The sequence below is a fragment of the Periplaneta americana genome, chromosome 12 (genome assembly GCF_040183065.1).
Source record: "Periplaneta americana isolate PAMFEO1 chromosome 12, P.americana_PAMFEO1_priV1, whole genome shotgun sequence".
In the NCBI taxonomy this organism is placed as follows: Eukaryota; Metazoa; Arthropoda; class Insecta; order Blattodea; family Blattidae; genus Periplaneta; species Periplaneta americana.
Genome location: NC_091128.1, coordinates 128,787,291 through 128,798,719, shown reverse-complemented (window position 1 = coordinate 128,798,719; position 11,429 = coordinate 128,787,291).

Sequence of the window (11,429 nt, the reverse complement as noted above, 5' to 3'; positions counted from 1 at the left end):
CAGTAATTTGTGGAGAAACTACAAAGAGCGATTACAAGAATGTATGCACGTTGGTGGAGGGCATTCAAAGAATGTTATTTTCAAGAAGTAGTGGGTTACATGCAAATGGCATACTACATTCTATATTTTCATATAATAAAAGTTAATTTAATACAATATCTAAAGTTTCACTTCACTATTTAAAAATCTCCCATTTCTTTGATCCACCCTGTATAAATCAGTTGTGTATCCAATTTTTAATTTACTCTAAATTATTGCGATTCAAATGAACATACTTCAAGCTCAAAGAAGTGTAAAATTCTAGCAACTCTTCCATGCAAAGTGAACAAATTAAAATTACCGGTACTTATAAAATAAGTGATCCTATTCACTGACAATAAATGCACTGAACTGTTTGTCATGAAGTTTGGAAACTATTGCTAGAGAACAAAATAATTATGCTCTCTCATAGAAATACATCACATAGATATTTGTATAGATTCTGTTATTTTGAAGTCATGAACTGAACCTTCAGATATTTCCCGCTTCTAAATGCATGTGCATTACACCTAAGGTAATTATTTAACAATATTATTAACAAAAACATATTATTCCGAGTCCACAAAAACATGATAAGCCGATAACTTAACAATGGTGATGGTATAAGGGGAGGAGACCGAAGCACTAGAGATAACCCGATACCCCAAAACAGTTTTCCTGTGTGTTGGCTATCATGCAATACTGAGTGGAAGAGGCCTGATAGCCTTAACTCTGCCGGGGAAAATAAAACTATTATTATTATTATTATATACTACTGTATATAGGTACTCTTAATTTGCTCGTCAAAACATAACACTACAATACCCCCTGATTGGGTGTGAGCAGATAATATACAAGACAAGACCACTTTCATCTAATGTCCCTTTTACACAACAGAACCTACTCAGGGTAGTGTTACAATGAAACGGTGGTAATAGAGTACTGGTAGCAGTATAAATCAGGGTAAACCAAAATACTCAGAGAAAACCATATTACATCATCTCTATTCATCACAAATTTATATCTGTTCGGGACTGAATAATCAGCACTTAGAGTGGGATGGTATGAGATGGGGAAGCATACGAAACCTTGGAAACAAGCTGGTATGGCATACTATTAATAAGACTGATGAACTATGAATTTAATTACTTTCATATAAGGTTACCACCAACCATTCCAAACAGTTTACTTAATGAAATTGTTATAAATTTTTCATATAAAGGATCAACAAGTTTTAATATTTCGGGGTTGACAATTAGACATGATTCATATAACAAAAGATAGCTGAAAGACGAGCCAGCCTCCTATCTTAACAATGCAAGGCCTTGTCGTTTAAACTCTAATTTCTCATTATAGTGTAAATATGTAAAAAGTATCAGCCTAGTTTAGACAGTCACGAGATACGTGTTTCAAATTGTATTATATTACACTACACAATGTGTTCAACACGCAAAAAATGGAAGTGTGGGAAGCTATGGCTCTTATGAGTTTTGGATAACAACGTTAATTAAGTATCTTAAGTACCTACCCTTTAAATAAGATAATGTAGTAAGAAATGAATAACTTTCTATTAGTGCAATTATTAAATTATGTTGCTTGCTAAGAGGTTATTTGTAGTTTTTATAATTGAAGTTTTTAAAAAGGTCTTATGTTATATCCTATTTCATTTTGAAGTTAATTTTTCGAAATGATTATTGAGTCTCTCGAAATTAACGCCACGAACCTTCTGTATTCACTCACATTAGTTGCATACCATCACTTTAAGCCCTGGATTGAATGCTGACACACTTGAGCAGAAGTCGTGTATGTATACAATAAAGTTAAATAAGAATGAATAATAAGATGGAAAAGAATTTTATGTAGATGGCCAATTTAAAAAGTTCTACTAGAGATTTAAATATCAGCAAATGTATTTAAAATTCCATCATCAAACATTACAGAAGGGAATACTGAATGCTGTGCAGATATTGCTAAACTATAATGGAAGACCAAGAATTACTTGCTCTTTTTTATTTTTTTTTTTCAAGCAGTTTACCAAATCATCAGTCGGTGTGTAATTTTATTCTTTACCTACAAAATACTTCTAAAATAAATGAAGTCAGTCTTCATGTAAATGTGTAATCAGTAATCACATTAAAGAGTAAACAAACTTGTAAAAACAACTACTTTAACTTTCTTATTGTCTTCTACGATCTATATACCATTAGTATTTACTTTATTCATACCTTTGACTAAACAGGATTCTTATATGATTTCTTTTTTATTTTGTAACACAATTTTTTTTAATTACGTAAGGAGCTACCAAGAAGCTAGTATTATAATTCATATCTGAAGGAATTTCAAGTATCCTTTTCCACATCACCTCAACCTTTGGTAAAGTTCTAAGTAAATATTAACTAAAGGAAAATAATTCTAATCTACAAATAGCTTAACGATTTTACTTTGGAATAAAAAAAAAAAAAAAGCAATATTCTATGTTATATTCTCAGTTTGATGAAGTTTTATATAAATAAGTTCTACATTATAAATTTCTTATGTAACTTTTATTCTACATAGATTTACGTTACCTGTAGCATAGCAGACATATGATGCAATATATTAAAATAATCATTAATCTTAATAAAATCATTTAAGCGCTTTTTATAGTACGACAATGAACAACACAAAACAGTAATAATAATGTTCTATAACACAAATTACCAGAATTCTTACAAGCATAAGTGTATGAAATACAAACATAATATGAAATGCAAATCTGTCTTCCAGGTTTAGCTTCCTGTAAAGCTGACTTGAATAATTTTAAAGCGAAAAATTGTTCCAAAGGTCCCTGGATCGATACTCTGTCCCGGAGAAATTTTTCCCTTTAAAATTATAATATGAAGTGTTAAATCTTGTTCTTATAGTTCACTGATATGAAAGTAACAGTTTTACAAGTTAAATTTATGGCTATAGAGAAACTACAGGATAAAATTACACATTTTTCATTTCTAGTAAACAAGAAGATTAGGTAGTAATATCCTGTAATGATTAGTATGAATAAACTGTAATTTAAAGCCACTTAAGCTCGATGAAAACGAAAATAAATTACTGTACTTACTCGCGTATAACTCGCTCTTGGGTATCTCTCACACTCTATTTTCTCAGTATTAAATTACAGGGGAAAAAAATCCCTGCATATACATCTCGCATTAATTTTTTGGCAGACGAGCATATCATAAGTATGATCACAAATTTAAGTTTTAAATTCCCTAGTGAGTTTTTTTTAACCGGCATCGCAAATGCATTCTATGGGAGTTAAGATGATGCAGTATGGGCCGACGACAACAATGAACATGATGCACGCGAGGACGAGAGTAGCTCAGAGGTTGGCAGCAGTGACAATAGTGAAGATGAATAAGGTGAGAATGCCAGCCGCCATATTAGACCTGTTAGCTGTATGTGAAATAAGAATAAATAAGTATAATGTGTCTTAAATGTTTTGTTTTCCAATAAAACCTTTCCCATACAATAATCCCCGCATAAAAAACACGAATTTTTTCCCCGTATTTTCAGTAAAAAAGTGCGAGCTATACACGAGCAAATACGGTGCTGTTAAGCAAGTTTCATATACTTAGCACTCATAAGTTGATTAGACTGGAAATTTCTCTTGCACAATTTTATACTATTTTTCTTTATTTCGCGTCATTATGCTAAATGTACTGGCATTAAACAGTAAATATAAATTTTATAGACGACTGACGATAATTTCTGGGTGAAAGGAAACTGTCTTATTTTTCATTTTACACGGACATTTAACAGAATAACAATATATAATTATAACGCAATCTTTTGTCCACAAAAATGAGGATGACTTAAATAAAGTGTGATGAAAAGTTAAAAATCGGGGGGGGGGGGGGGGGATAGTAGAACTTAAAAATATGTAACTATACTTGACAACAGGAAAATTTTATTCGAGTATAGTACCATTTAATATAAATTAGTCATATACATTGTGAAACTGTCTGTAATGATTGTGCACATACAATCTGGAATTTCGACAGATATCACAATGAAACTGAACAGTATATGAATTAAAGAACAGTTTTACTCATAAAACATAATTTTCGATTTAAATGCCAGGTATATATGCAAATAAAGAGAAAAGCACGAGGCTGTATCATGTTAAAAAATGTAATGTGTTCATAACACAGAGGTCAAATAAAACATCTATAATAGAACAATAATTGATGGTGCCATACTGTTTTTATATTACAGGCATAATTGAAGACCTTACATAGTAAAATACACAATTACGACTGAAAAATATACGACAATCATCCAGGGCAGTAGCATGGCAAAGTGTGTTCTACAATTCCTTGTGATGTGCATAAATTTAACTTTTCGTTAATGAACATTGGAACCAGAATCCTTAGTTCCCTTTATCAATTTGTGAAGTAATTTTATGAGATTATCTTTGTTATCAACCAGTAATGCTTTGTCATCGGCATATATGCAGTGATGTTAAATGTGGCACCTAATTTCATGCCAACATTGAAGAGCTGATCTTTCCAAAGAGCTTAGAATAGTAAGCACCAAAATAATTTGTTTACTGGAAGTTTGCAGCACTACCAATCATAAACACACACCCACCAAAGCACTAACCAGAAGAAAGTGCAAACAAGTGCAGGATCTCACTAAAAATTCGAAGATGGAGGAAATTAAGCCGAAACTAGTCATTAACGTAAAATACCATTACAGTTTCAATTAACACACAAAATTAAAAAAAATGTTGTTTTATTGTCTTCTGGTCAATAATTTATTAACCCTAGAATGCAACGTACGTAATTTTGACGTATAATGGGTAATTGATCTTCATTACTTTTCCCGCCAAGTGAGCCCCTCCTTCTTCTAGCTATGTCTCCATCTGTCAGTTGCTGGCTATCAGTCATGACAGCAGGTTGCAACTTACACACTTAGCCAAGTTATTATAAGATATTTGGAAGTGTACGTCAGATTTACGTATCAATAGTATTAATGGAAAATTTTCTGTCAGTGCAGTTTATTTATTTCCTTATAAACAAACTAACATTAGACGAAAACTCAAGTGATGATTCTGACACTATTCTACAAATTACAGATGAAAGTTCAGATGATGGTGCTGAAGGCAATGTAGAGATTGAATATGAAGTTTGTAACAATGACAAGGGTCCAAAATACATACCATAATGAAATAGAACAATTGTAAAAAACAAGTGAATGGAGAAAGAAGAAGAAAAAAAAAAGCAAAGAAAAAAGAAGGAAAATTGTATTCTGAAATATTTTCTTGTAGTTAGATTTATATGGTTTTTGTTTCCTTTAAATTTATTTATTTTGATATAAGCAGAAATTAGAAACAAAAGATGAATAAAACTAAAGAAACGAAATAAAAATTATATTTATAAATATTTTCTTGCAGTTAGATATGATTTTATATTTAAGTTTATTTTCATGAAAATAAAAATTAGAAACAAAAAAAGAGACCTGAACAAATAAAACTACAAAGAAAGAAATAAAAATTATATTCCGAAACGAATAATGAGCCCAAAATCACTCTTTTCGCCTATTATGTCCTTTGTATCAATAGCAATACAGTACTAAGACAATAGCATTCTAGGGTTAAATTATAAATTACTATCTACAAACACAAAACTCTGGGTTTACTGATCAATTATTTTACCTGTTCAGAAAACTAGATAAGTAAGAAAAGCTGATAATTTCCAAGATTCATTACACGAACTTCAGGTCATTAGTGACAGGTTAGGTTTGGTTTGTTCAGGTTTTGGTATGTCTACCAAAAACATTAATATGCAAAGCATACCAAAAACCTCAGCCAAAACTAACCTGTTACTGATGTTATCAGCGTGTAATGAATATTGGAAATTACTGAAAAGCTGTCTTACACTAATTACATTTGAAAATTAAATTTAGAAATCTTCTCACTATCTGTGAGCTGCCACAAGGGACAAAGAGTACTTAACCATATAAATGTTTACAAGTTCAGTGAACCATTAATTTTGTTTTGACAATGAAACTCCTACAAGTACATAGCTGCAAATACATTTTGTTGCCAGTTGCCAGTAATGAAAACATCAATGGAAAATCCGAAGCAACAAAGAGATCAGAAAAATTTGTAACACTGATTTAACTGAAATAAACCTCAGTAAATAATATCGATATGTTAGGGCATATTCTGTGTAATGAAGATTTACTACTTCAAGCACTGCTTGGAGTACAAGACAATAAAAGACATTTTGGAATACCAAGTAGTATATGGGGACCTTCCTCATATCAGAGAAAATGAAGATACAGCAGTGGATAGAAAAGCATGGAAGGTACTCGTGAGTCTAAGAAACTCTTAGGTCTTACATGGCCATTGTTGTAACTAATTCTTCAATAAATAAACTTTACTTAACCTTAGTCAATTCCCTCTCATGAATTTCTGTTTCCCACAGGATAAATATGCCTATTGAAATCTTGATGATGAATCCACAATACCAATATTGTTGTTGTAATTTTCTGTTTAACAACAATTTCAAACTACAGGAACTTACAGTCAGAGAGCTGATGATTATCTGGTAACACCACAGCTATGGAGTAATGAGAATTATAAAGAAACTGAAGTACTCAGAGAAAACCTATCCTGCAGTAACTTTGTTCATTACGAAGTTTGCAGCATCTTGCTCATTTTAACGTTTCTTTCAAATTGGAATTCTTTTTCAGAGACGATTGGATGAAAGAAAAATGATGGAGCAATGAAGAAATGGAGATGACACAAGAAACCTAATACTTGATCAAAACCTGTGTCAGAATCACTTTATCTCTACTGTAAATCTTACAGCACCTGTACAAAGTCGAAACCAGGTCCTCTTTGGCGAGAAGCCATCACCTGACTGAGCTACCAGATGTCGAAATCGTTTGCTGAAAAGTCTTCAGTTGAGTGTTGAAATACAAAACTCTAAAAAAACTTGTAACTTTAAAATTGTTAAAGTAATATACCTTGTACAAGGATGGTATTGTTTCAACACTGGTTTGTGTGTCTTTGTCAGCATCTGGCGAACTATGCTGCATCAACTCGTCTTGCTTCTAGTTTCAGTGTTTCCTGTTGGCTGTGTTGGAGATATGCTGTTTTAGTGGTGGTGGGGGTTTGTCTGTTATGTATATTAGATGGAATAATGTGTATACTGAATTGTAATTGAATTTTAAGTACAATATATGTTGTGAACATGTTACTGGATGCTTGTAGAGTTCATATTGTTCTAATATATTTAATTGTGCACTTTTTAGTATGATGTATAGTATCCCCATATCTGATTCTGTTATTGTAATTATGGTTATTAGGGATGTGTTCTGTGTAATTGCATGGGTTAGTTATTGCTTTAATGTGTCCACTGTATATTATTTGGAATGATCTTCTCGTTTGTCCTATGTAGAAATGTGAGCAGCTGTTGCATTTTAATTTGTAAATCCCAGTTGAATAATTTTATTTGCTTGTTAGATGTGGTTGTTTAGGTTATTTCTGGACTGTATTATTTGTTTTGTATTCTAGTTTTTTTTAATGGAGCTGCAATTTTGTATGTGTTGGTATTGTGATTTTTTTTAGTTGGTTATTTTACGACGTTTTATCAACTGCTCTGGTTAACTAGCATATGAGTATGATGAAGATGATAATATTAGGAAGATGTGTCCCGGGTTAGTGCCGAAAGTTACTCAGCATTTACTCTTAATGGGTTGAGGAGAAACCCCGGAAAAAACCTCAACCAGGTAACTTGCTCCAAATAAGAATTTTAACCCTGGCCCACTCATTTCATGGTCAGGCAGGCTAACCATTACTCCACAGTGGACTTTGGGTATGAAAATGTTATGTATTTATTTTCATGTTTTGTTTGTGTTAATTATGTTTTTATTTGGCCTATTATTAATGTGTCTATTATATATATTAGGGTTGTAACCATTGTCTTGTGCTATATATTTTATTGTGTTCTGTTCTTCAATGTAGTTGTCGTTGATAAGTTAATAAATCTGTCGCTGCCGTTAATACCAATATTCATAACAATCTGTTGATTTTCATGTAAATAAAATTACTCAAACAAAAAACAAACCAAATAATTAAAATTAAAGAAAGCAATAAAATTGTATTCTAAAATATTTTCTTGTAGGTAGATTTATAATTTTTGTTTGTTTGTTTCATGTAAATTTATTTTGATGTAAAGAGAAATTGAAAACAAAAACAAATAAAACTATTAAAAAAATAAATAAATAAAAATTATATTCAGAAAAAATTTCTTGTAGTTAGGTCTGTATGATTTTATATTTCATGTAAGTTTATTTTCATTAAAATAAAAATTTGAAGCAAAAAGGAGACCTAAACAAATAAAACTACAAATGAATATATTCCGAAACGAATATAGAGCTCAAAAACACTTTTTTCGCCTATTACATCATTTTTACATATCAATAGTAACACAGTACCACTCAATGAAGACAGGATTCTACGGTTAAAGGTGGTCTTGTATTTTGTTTCAATAGGGGTACAGTTGCTGTCCAAGTCATAGCTTCCAATTAAAATAAAAAGATAAGTTCTTTGTTTGGGGTTTGTCTCGTAAATTTATTGTTTGGTAGCATCCTTTTTTAATAATAATTTTTAATAGTTTGCCGAATTACATGTACTTTAAGTAAAATTCAAGGACTTCAATTTTCTTAGAGCTCATTTTACTGGAGACAACAATATTTATGATGAATATTTGCTTTCATCTGAATGAAATAAAGTATTTTGCCATTTAGAGTATTGACAACACTGAATGCATTATTAGTCATTGGGCTAGTAGCCTTCAGTATCATTTAAGCTGTGCTTATGTATAAATCTAATTCACGGGAACAATATGTGTAGTGAAACATTCCTTGGAAGAGCTGAAGATTAACATTACTGCTGTCAGTGACGTACGCAGAATATTGTCAAGTGGGGGTTCATTATTAAATATGTTTACAATTTACATTATCGGTATTTTAAATTTTGTGTATTATTATTTACTATTATTATTGTTAAAAATATGAACTGTCAAATGCACAAAACGTTAAACAAATGTATCAGAATAATGTCAGAACTCAGACTAACAAATGGATGAATACCGCTCTTAAGATGAGTTTAAAATAGACAATGCACAATATTTAACATCTGCACTGCAGAACTGTCAAAACAACCTTATCAATATGTTTTACAACAAGTTAAATTTCATATTGTGTCGGTTTCATTTTATTACAAAGTTGGACTAAGCAGTATGTCTCTCTATAATAAAGATAGCATTGTTATAATCCGAATGTGCCACAGCACCAAGGGATTACATTGGAGGGGTAGAAGAACTACGTTTTATGTCGATGTAGATTTTGTTACTCTGACAGTGGAAAATTAGAGAAAACGATTATGGATAAAAAATATTCAAATCTAAATATATAATTTTTTAAAAAGTTCAAGGAGGAGTTCATACATCCGTGACTGCTGCCATCCAGAGCACAGACATCGGAGTGCTTCATAAGGTTGCTAGGAACATGGTGAGGCATGTGAAAAACGCACTGAAACTGAGGGACAACATAACAACATGCTGTAGCTGTCTATAACAGGCCCTCTTTTAAATTAAATGCTCTGTATTTCATATCACTGATTTACAATTACAGTCATGTTCAAACCTCCTGACGTTTGCAGGTGTGTCCACTTATCGGTGATAGCCAATAACGGCTGTGCTGCGCTGCAACATATGGGCACATGGACTCATGCTTAGAAAGTCTCAAAATCAAATAACAAGTGCGCTCGGAAAATTGGTATGTTGTAGGGACCCTGCTTGTATATATGATGAATGTTTAATGTTTTCTGAACACACAGAAACAAAAATCACATTTCTACCCCCAGTGATTCCAATTTTATGGGTTAATACAGTAAAAACCCGACAAGATGCTGTTCAAGGGACCGCATGTAAATTCGTATTAACCGAGACCGCATATTAGGCGGGTATACAAATTTTGACTTATATACAGTATATATTAGCATTATTGAAATACATGATTCATGAAAGATAATACAATATTACTCCATTATGTAATTACTGTACTGTAGGCCTACATCAAAAACATTTACAATATGTACTGTACTTAATTCTTTCGAAAAAAGTCATTTATAGTTCTTTGCCTCGTGTGTGTTCTCCAAGTCCTTATGTTTACCACACTTCACTTTCCTGCGCTTACATCCTCCCGACGTCGCAGCTGCAGTGATTGAGTCGCGATTTTTTATTATCAATTATTCATAATGAATCAGAGAGTTGTTTCTGATTAAGAGTACTGTTTTCATCGTACTTTCGTAAGATTTCCAATTTTTCTGACACAGAAAGTATAATACTCAATGTAATCACACCCACAGCAGACACTTCAATATCCTAAAAGACGACAAACTGACCAGCAAAAATTTCCATTCAATGGCCAAAATGTTTCATTGCTGAAAATTACATCGAAAATATTCCACAAAAATAGTGTATTAAGCGGGACTTGAGCACAACAAACGGGGTATTTTATAAAGGTGTTATATATGAAACGTGCAGGCCTATAATAACCACTACTTTTGCAAGAATATGCTTTGACAGCATGGACATAATGCTATTTAGGGTCATGTCAATTCATTTGTACAGAAAATTACTATTTAAAATTAAGCCTATCATTCAATTTATTTTATCACACTGCGCCTTTGTGTTATTTGACAATTTTATTAACCCTAATAAAAGTAAAATTATTACAAAAACTAATGTAAACTCAGCGAATGTGATTATTTACGTCTGACTCAACTAATTTTTCTTATTTTGTGACTTTTAAGTTCATTTGATGCAATCTGATGATAATATTTATTACTATTATTATTTTTATTATTATAATTATTAAGAAGCCTTCTGCATCTCCCTAACAAAACAATCTCAAGTAAAGGGACACGCTCCACAGTTTTAAAACTACTGCCGCTGAGAGACAGAGATGGAGAGAGTAGTTGTGACAACGTTGCGCTCACATGTTACTGGAGCTCGCGAAACGTCAGAAGGTTTAAGGGCAACTGTAGTTATTTAATGCCAATGCCAATGTGTCAACTGCCAGGTTATCTAGCAGAAGATTTTCCATGAATTACCTGATATTTGCCTTATATTTGTGAAAATGCTAGAAAACTAACTATGTAATCAGATCAAGTGGGATTCAAACTTCCTCCTGAGCACAACCTCATGATGTAACTGAACAAATTATGGAACAATTATCATAATTTGAGGGCAAGATTTATTTCTTAGAAGCAATAAGTCCAAAATAAATTACTTTTTGTAAAATAATCAGATGTTATTAAACGAAAATCACACTGGAAGAACAAGGTAAGTCAA